Below are 9,565 nucleotides of genomic sequence, written 5' to 3'. Positions count from 1 at the left end.
ATTTTGGCTCAGGTCATGATCTCACAGTTTGTGAGTTCAAGCTCCACATCAAGCTCTTTGCTGACAGTTCAGAGCCTGGACCCTGCTTCAGTTTCTGTGTCTCCCTCTCTCTCTGCCCCTCCCTCACTTGTATTCTGTCTCTCTCTCAAAAGTAAATAAACATTAAAAGATTTTTAAAAAAAGCATTGTGAAGTCAACATTATTATTAGTCCCTTTATAGATAATAGAAAAAAAAAACACTGAAGTTAGTAGAGGCTAAGATATTTACCTTACAGTTCTACCTCAATATATCTTATCCTATATATACCTCATAATACTTAATATCTACACAGTACCCTAAAAATCTAGTCTCATGTCTCCTTCCCCATGAGCACTGTCAAACTCTGACATCAGCTCTTTATAACCTTTCACCTGGACTCCTCCTAGTTATTTCTGTGTTTCCAGGTTGAAATATTTCACCTCTCCTTCCCACATATCAGTAAGGCCTGCTCATTTACTTCTCTGTATAAAATCTGTGTGAGGTTAGAACAAATGTTCTCTGCAGGACACACTGAGCCTTCTTTGAGCTGTCTGTTCCCATTCCCTTGCACCTCCTCCCTGCTGCTCCTCGCCCAGAACCTGATGCTCCATCTTACCCAGTGAGTTGTAGTTTTTGATCTGATTGTGTACAATCATGTCTCTGAGCACATTTTTCCTTGGTTTGGATTTCCATATTCATTCCAAGTCAAGTATCACCTCCTCTATAAAGCATGTCAGACTAAGATAGCTATTCCTGATATTGTTCATACCATAGAAGTCCTAAAAGTAAAAAAAAAAAAAAAGTGTAGTAAGATTTTCCCCCAAAATATGCTGCAAAAAAAGAAATTATTCAAACTATAATATTCACATTATTTAAATTATAACTATTCAAATTATATTTGAATATCTTACATTATAGGACCCTTTCCAGTTTCCTAATTACTTAGTTACTATTTTGGATTAAAAATTAAGAAGAAAACAATTATCTGACACAATTTTCGTTATTTTGGCTTCAGGTGCTTTTTTAGGTAACCTAATAGGACTTGTTTTTTGTTAAAAACATATGATAGATTGGGATAGATTATAGTTATTCAAAAGTTTATGCCTTCACAACTACAAGTTTGGATACTAACAAAAGTGATTTTGCAATAGTTCCTTTTATGCTCCTTTACTTTGTGTTAACTTTTATCGGTCTTTTTTCTTTAATATGCCACTAATTCCTTGATGAAGAGAGAATGTAAGCTGCATAAGCAAAGGCTGTTATGTCAGTAAATGGCATTATCACCAGAATCTTGAGCAGTTCTGAGCTCAGAGTGTGCTCTTAATAAATAATGCTAGAAGGGATCACCAAATCTATATTCAGCCATTTCAGTGTTTGGCATGAAGTAAACAATTAATTATGTTTTCTAGTAGGAATGCATTATTGTAATGATCCTGAATAAATGAATATCATTTGGCTCAACAGTGGCTGCTGAGCAGAGGAATTCTGAATCAAACCAGATTTGTCTCACACTAAATATCACAGTGTTTCCATTGTCTCTGGAAAAACAGAAAATGGGTAGATTATTTCCATCTTTGAGTTGAGGGTGGTAGCTTGATATGAAACACATTATGAATTTATTAAGGCTGGACTGAAATTTCCCACAGTTGCTTTACAGTGACTTACTTATATACTAAATTTTATTTACTAGCCAATTTTTAGGTCAGGAGTTCTTGGGGTGCCTGAGTGGCTCAGTCAGCTAGGCGTCTGACTTTGGCTCAGGTCATGATCTCACAGTTTGTGGGATCAAGTCCCGGGTCAGGCTCTGTGCTGACAGCTAGCTCAGAGCCTAGAACCTGTTTTAGATTCTGTGTCTTCTTCTCTCTCTGACCCTCCCCTACTCATGCTGTCTCTCTCTCAGATATAAATAAAAAACATTAAACAAACAAACAAAAAACAAAGAGTTCTTAGCTGAGCGGACACTCCTAGCAGCATATGTTGCTTTCCAGGTAGAAGTTGTCATTAAATACTTGAGGCTGAATAACTAGTTTTTACTCTGCCAAGAAGACTCCACAAAGGTCTTATAAAACCAGAAATTGTTTACCTCCTCGATAGCCAGAATAAAGAGTCTTTATGTAAAGAACTGCATTAAAGCATCCATTTTCTTCAACCACTCCCTCTGTAGCTTAGCCTGCAAGACTAGCAAATTCCTGACACCGAAACACTGATCCAGCCCTATTCTGTCTCTTTGGAAACGGGATGTCTTGATTAGACCCAGGTATCCAATGTCAACTCTATTAAGACTCATGACACTCTGCATCCAGTCTTTTTGATTCTCAGAACCAAACAATCCCATACTAGCTTCTTTGTATGCTGGGGACCAGTCAAAAGAAAGACTTTTGCTGAGTCATTATGTTAAATTTTATAGCTATTAAGAAAAATCTAATTACTGTTTCCTAAAAGTGTTTTATACTTATAATGCACTACTTTATACTACCCTTTTGTCCGTGTATCTATGTGTCTATATGATTCTTTTAAAAAAATAAAACAAAACAAAAGCTTTGAGTTCTTCTTGCAGCTTAAAACCTATAAAGATGTCTCCTTCCTTTGAATTCATGATAACAATTGTTTGTCTCTCATGACATAGTCATTTAATGCCACACCTTTTATATCCCATTATTTGATGGTTAACTTCCACATATCACTAATTATAAGATGGTAAAAGAACTGTGCTTATTTAATTACCTCTCCTTAGTAAACAATTAGTAAATTATTCTTCATCTGAATCAGTAGAGCTTATCACGTCTTTCACTAGTTTTTCTTTTCTTTTTATGCTTGGCCTAAGGAGTTGACTACAAAAGACTCTCTCTGCATTCAGTTCATTTATGTTAACAATGATTATAATACAAGGTCTGCTATCATTTTTTGTTGCTGGCAGTATCTTACTGTCTCTTTGTTCTTTGAACATGTTGTCTATTCCCTATAATGGTCTTGATTTATCTTTCGTTACTTGGGGCCCCCATGATATCAATTACTCAAGGAATGTCTCATTCTCAGAGTTCTTAGATTTTAAGAACACTGCCCTTCCTTAATTAAAATGCTGTGTAGTCAAGCAGCTCAGAGTTTGAATTCTTGGTAGGGATTTGGGAAAAAAGATACTCATAAATTGCTGCAGAACATGTGAATTTTTTTACTCTTGCTTCCTTTGTCATAGACTGTTTTCTCTTCACCTAATACAATGATAATCTTCCCAAATATAGAACATACTTAACAATCCCTCAGGGAGACAATATGAGTCCCACTCAGCCACTTTATCCAGCTCAAAGTCTAGGATCTGTGAATGATACAAGATCTTTATCAGGTCTTGGAGCTTCCTTTGGTACACAGACATACAGACTAAAATTATGTTTCCTGTCCTCTCCTCCAAACTTATACACCCAATATGCAATCATGTTATAGGTAAAGACTTCCCTTCTCATTAGGAGGAAGGACAAATTAAAGACACCAACATCACTGATTTGAAGTAATTATGAAATCTCAAGAGAAGGAAAATATCACTCGTGATTTTACCAATCACCTTCAAATAATGTCTAATTTATGGATCTGCCACATCAACTATATATGCATATGTGTAGTTTCACTCAGTTTGAAGATTTTCTTCACATTATTTTAGATTCTAGTTTTTTTAATATGGTTTAGAAAATTGACTATCCATTTTGATGAATTCTCTGTTTATTGATCATTGTAATAAAGAAAAAGTTAAGTTATACAAAATAAAAATGAAATTTATATTAGATGTAATTGTTTTAAACAACATTGAGAGTTCTGAAATGCAGAGATGAAGTCAAATTTTCTGGTGTTTACATATTTTTATGTGGATGCTAAAGCTTATATTTGTATTCTCAAGCGTAATTGCTCATTTCACAGTCACATGTATTCAGATGAATCTGGAATAAATGAAGCGTTTGAAATAAAGGAAACTGATCTGTAAAATAATACTTTTCTCTCCAATTAAGTTTGTAAACAACATAATTTTGCAATTTTACATTGTTACCTGAATTCTCAAAGTTTCATTTAATATTTTGGTTACAAGAAAAAAAAGTAAATTTTCCACTGTCAGGAATAATGCTTTGAATTGTTTTTTCAGCAACAGCTATCTTATTACAAGAAACACAATTGAATGTGTGTTCACTGATTTAACACCTAATCTAATAGTTTTGATACAGATGTATGATGGCTGAAATCAGTAAATACAAGTTAATATGTATAATATAAGAAACACAAGGAAATAAATGGGTGTCTGTCAAACAGATAATTAGATAAATCAATATCCTGAGATACATTATTACATTAAGAAGCTTTAAAGAGCAACAAGCATTTGCCAAGATTTTTTAAGCTTAAAGAATCTGTATAGTGCCCTTTAAAACACATCAGAGAAATATCACTACGGCCACAATGCATTTATAAGAACATAATGGTCATTTTCCTTAGTATTTGCTTGGGGGTGAGACAAAAGTAATGAAGACCAGAGTTTCTTTTGAATGCCTATTTTATAGCCATTTTTTTCATCATAATAGCACTAAAAGATTGATACTATCCAGGTTTCTTAGGTCAGCTTGACTCTGAAGATCTTTCTCCTGCACAAGATTTTAAAATAAAGCAAAGAGCTAAAATTTCTTAAGTGCTCATTACAATATTCTGTGGTTGAAAATTAAATGTGAAAAATTAAAGTTAGAGTCAGCTACATTGATATGGTACAGTGATGTTGGTTCAGTCAATGAGTAGGTTGGTGTGATTAAAAACCATTAACTTATCTTAAAAATTGTCTTCAACTGTAAAATAGGGATAAGGAATAAGTTTCAAGGATTAAGTGTATGGAATACTACATATGTATTTTCAACAGACTGCCATGGAAGAGATTTAGTAATTGCAAGCTATTATGCTTGGTCTGCAAAGGAGTATATACATTAACCTATAGTCAGACAAAAGCAACAAAAATATTTTCAGGAAAAAAAGTATTTTTAAGGAGGTAAAGTTTAGAGTTTAGAGTTTAGTTTAGAGTGGAATAGAATAGTTAAATGTAAAGTAGAATAGAATAGTATAAAATCGAAGGCAGAGAGGACGGTTAAATGTTACAAAATTGTTCCAGATGTCTGATAATACACTGAGTCAGGCTGAATGGAAACAAAATATATGAATATAGTTCCTATTTTTAAAGAGTTACAGATACTTAGAGCTAAACTATGTAACTTTACTCAGAATGTATACAGATATGCATATGTAATACTTGTTATTGCTTGGCCATGTATATTTTCTTTAATTCTGAAAAGAAAGCTCCAGCAATATAAGCAAACATTTAAATGTACTAGCTTAATTTTTTAAAGAGCAAACTGCAACTCAGAGCACTGTCTTATTTAGCAACAATTAAATGCACTATCTTAATTTTTTTAAAGAGCACATTACACTTCAGAACCAAACTTTTAACAAAAATAATCCGAATAAAATGCTAATATGTTAGGAACTCTTAGGTGATATATGTGAAGTGGGGAAAAAAACCACAATTTTGTCATAATTAATTCTCTGTCTATCCAGCTCTTTTAATGCTATCTTTGCAACAACTGAAGAACTAAACAGTCAACAACCATACTAATAATTGTAATTAATCTCAGACAAAGAAAACTTTATTCTAAACTTAAAATTATGGCTACAGTGTTTTATATATGATACCCTTCATACAACAAAACGTTATCAGGCACATTACTGAACAAGACACAAATGACTTTAAAAAATAAAGAAACAACAGAAAATAACAGGCCTATGGGGAAAATATAATAGAACTACCAAAGATGGCCTTAAAAACAACTTTCAGGAAAGGGAATGCATGATGTGTTTTGGTAGAGAGTAAAAACAAACAAAAAACCAAAAAGAAAAAAGAAAGAAGGAAATCACCTGTTAGAAATAAAAATTAAAGTACAATAACTGAAATTAATAATTTTGTAGATGTGTTACATGGCATATTAACTACATTTGAAGGGAAAATTTTGACCTGAAGTGTGTCTCTGTGTATGTATGTGTGTGTGTGTGTGTGTGTGTGTGTGTGTGTGTGTGTGTATTCAGAATAATGGAAACAAAGAAAGAAATGGTTAATATACAGAAAAAACATGAGACAGAGATTATAGTTAAAAGTAGTTACAACAATCATATAATTAAAATCTAAGAATTCTAAGAGATAATGAGATCCAAGATATAAAATGGATGACTCTTTTAAATAAAATGTACAAGACACCAATGAAGGATTAGAATACAAAATACATAAAGAGCTGAGAGAACTCAATGCCCAAAGAACAAATAATCCAGTTTAAAAATGGGTAGAACGAATGAATAGACATTTATCCAAAGAAGATATATAAATGGACAACAGGCACATGAAAAGGTTCTTCATATCACTCAACATTAGGGAAATACAAATGAAAACTACAATGACATATCACCTCACACCTATCATAATGGATAAAATTTTAAAAATAAGAAAAAACAGATGTTGGTGAGGATGTGTAGAAAAAGGAACTCTCTTGCACTGTTGGTGGGAATGCCAATTGGTGCAGCCATTGTGGAAAACAGAATGAAGTTTTCTCAAAAAACTAAAAATAGAACTGCCCCATAATATAGGAATTGCTCTCCTAAGTAATTACCCCCAAAATACGAAAATACTAATTCAAAGGAATACATGCACCCTGTGTTTATTGCAGCATTATTTACCATAGCCAAACTACAGAAAGAGCCTAATTGTCTATCAATAAATAAATGGATAAAGAAGCAGTAGTATATACATGCAATGGAATATTATTCAGCCATAAAGAAACAATGAAATCTTGCATTTGTGACAATAGAGATGGAGCTATAGAGTATAATGTAAGTGAAATAAATCAGTTAGAGAAAGATATATAGCATATGATCTCAGTCATATGTGGAATTTAAGAAACAAGACAAATGAGCAGGGGAAAAGTGAGAGAGAGAGAGAGAGAGAGAGAGAGAAACCAAGAGATTAACTTAACTATAAAGAACAAACTGATAGTTACCAGAGTAGAGGTGGTGGTGGGGAGGGGTGGTGGGGGGAAAATTAGGGATAGGGATTAAAGAGTACACTTATCATGATGAAATAAAATAAAATTATTTTTAAACGACATAAAAAGACACAATTCAATGTATTTTCCAACATAGAGGCCCACGTATTATTTGTAATTCACTGTTCACCTGGAGATAGTTCAGATATTTCAGATATTTGGATCTAGAGCAAGTTACAGTATACATTTCTTAGCCAGGAGAAAAATCTTGAGAAAATTTTCCTTAATCCAACTTGATAAACCATATTGCAAGTGGCCATTCTCCAAGATTTTGATTTAAGTGGAAGATGAGAGAAGCTGAATTTCAACTTGATATTTCTTACAGACCATCTAAGACTTTCCAGAAGTACTGGAGATGGATAGTGACTGGTAAGATCATGGTCACATCCTATTCCTAAGGCACCCAAGAAAAGTGAGATAACAGGAAAAGAATTTTCACAATAGATTGTAAGGTGGAAATTAAAACACAGGTCAACTTTGAAAAGCAGCAGAGACTTCTATTACAAAATAAATTAATAAAATAAAATTAATTTAATTTAAAAATGCCAAGCAACAATGCCAAAAGCCTTTCTGAACCCCAAACAGAGTAAAGTAAAAAGTTATACCCAGGTAACAAATTTTAAAAATCTTTTAAAAATCAGCAAGGCAAGAGTCAAGGAAGTGAAGAACTTATTTCAAGGAGCATCCATAAGATAGATAGCTTTTTTTTTTTTCAGGGCAGGTTTTTAGTCGTTTATTTTCCTGTTTTTGTCTTTTTTTAGTTTTTATTAAATAAAAGGAACAGAGGGAGGGGGGCCTGCGGTTTCTCAGGCTGGAAGGGAGAGACACAGGCCCCCCACTCCCTCTGCTCAAGGTGCACTGCGCAGTGAGCTTGAGGTGTAAGCTGGGTGGGGAGGGCAGCCGGTAGTGCTAGGAGGGTCGGGGTCGGGACCTAGGGCCCACCCAGCCCTCCCAGGAAGACTCAGTGGGCAGGGAGGGAGCCCCCTGGACCCTGGTGGGGGCTCGCCCGAGGGACTGGTGGGCCAGGGCTTGTGCTATAAGCCACAAGGTGGGACCCCAGGCCCACTCCTGGCCACTCCAGGAGGAAGGGTCAACAACGTCCATGCGTTGAAGGGGGCAGGGCTGTGGGGCAGGGCGGCCAGGCCCCTCACTCGTGGACGTCCCAGATCTCAGACAGCAGAGGCGGCAGCTTCTTGTCCTGGAGCCTCAGGGCAAAGACCTGCTCTGAGTGCACAGAGCTCAGCGTGCGCAGGCTCACAAGTTTCATCATCATCCAGGGGAAGCGCAGCTGGTCCTGTGGCCTCTTGATGCGCGTGTAGGAGAGCAGGGCCTCCACGTAGGGCTGCTGCAGGGCCTCCACGCGGCTCGGCTCCTGCACGTTGGGCCGGTCAGCGGAGAAGATGTTGATGGCGATGAGGAGGGCGTACTCGGCGTCGTCCAGGCCCAGCCGCCGCATGGCCCGGGAGAACTTGAAGATGGGGTTGATGAACTCCACCTGCAGGCCTGCGTGGTGGAAGTCATCCTTGCTGTAGGATGCACCTACACCGGCATGCACCGCGGCCTCCTGGTCAGGCCCACCAACTCCAAGGCCAGGGGGGCCACTGGCAGCTTCAAATTAGTTCCCAAGCACAAAAGAAAAGTCCAACCCAGGAAGACCTCTGCCATGACAGCCACCAGGAGACCCGGTGAGGCCAAGGAGAAGGGTCACAAGAAACCAAGGGAGGCAAAGAAGGACACCCCCAACTCGGGCGAGATGAAAAAGGGACCCAGGAAGGCAAGAGAGGTGATGATGGGTCCTACCAAACCAGCCAAGGAGAAGGCTCCCAAGAAGGGCAGCCAGACCAAAGACCAGGAGGCAAGACTGAGTGAGGCCAAGAAGGCCTCCCAACAGCCAGACAAGGCTACACAGGCCCTTCCCAGCGCCACTGGCCCGAGAGGGAAGTCAAAGGTCACAGGCAGAAGGAGCAACCAAGATGGCGAGGCCCACGGGAAAATGAAAGCTGGGAGCTGGAGTTCAAAATCCATGGTTCCCCAGGACAAGAATACTGCTGCTCCATCGGCCAAAAAGAAAGAAAACAAGGTCCTCAAGGAAGTTGTTGCCCGTGGGGCCACGGCAGGGCCCAGGGCCAAGGCTGCTGCTCTTCCTGGGGCCGGTGGGTCTAAGACTGTGTCCGCACCCCTGGTCAGGAGGACAGAGGCCCCCAAGGGCCCTAGAAGGCCGGGTATGCCCACCAAGGCCTCATCGTCCAAATTGGCCAGTAAGAAAACAGAAGCTGAAAGCTAGAGCTGGGGTGGAAAAAGGCTGAGATTCTGCTGGAGTTTTTATTCCCCAACACACATTCACTCTATTTATTTCATTGTAACCTATTTATCAATAAAGGCTTTTTTCCCTCACCAAAAAAAAAAAAAAAAAAAAAAACACAAAAAAAAAAAAAAAAAATTG

General features: G+C 37.4%; 2 pseudogenes; one reads left to right on the top strand and one right to left on the bottom strand.

Moving 5' to 3' along the window:
- Positions 1–8,182: 8,182 nt before the first annotated feature.
- LOC144234756 (oxysterols receptor LXR-beta pseudogene) lies at positions 8,183–8,653 on the bottom strand (annotated as a pseudogene).
- A 3-nt stretch (positions 8,654–8,656) lies between these two features.
- On the top strand, positions 8,657–9,447 carry LOC144234754 (histone H1.8 pseudogene; annotated as a pseudogene).
- Positions 9,448–9,565: the final 118 nt, after the last annotated feature.

Source organism: Crocuta crocuta, unplaced genomic scaffold (assembly GCF_008692635.1).
Source record: "Crocuta crocuta isolate KB4526 unplaced genomic scaffold, BGI_CrCroc_1.0 scaffold709, whole genome shotgun sequence".
NCBI classification, from domain to species: domain Eukaryota; kingdom Metazoa; phylum Chordata; class Mammalia; order Carnivora; family Hyaenidae; genus Crocuta; species Crocuta crocuta.
Note: the sequence above shows the minus strand (reverse complement) of the source record. Positions and strands in the feature narration are given on the sequence as shown.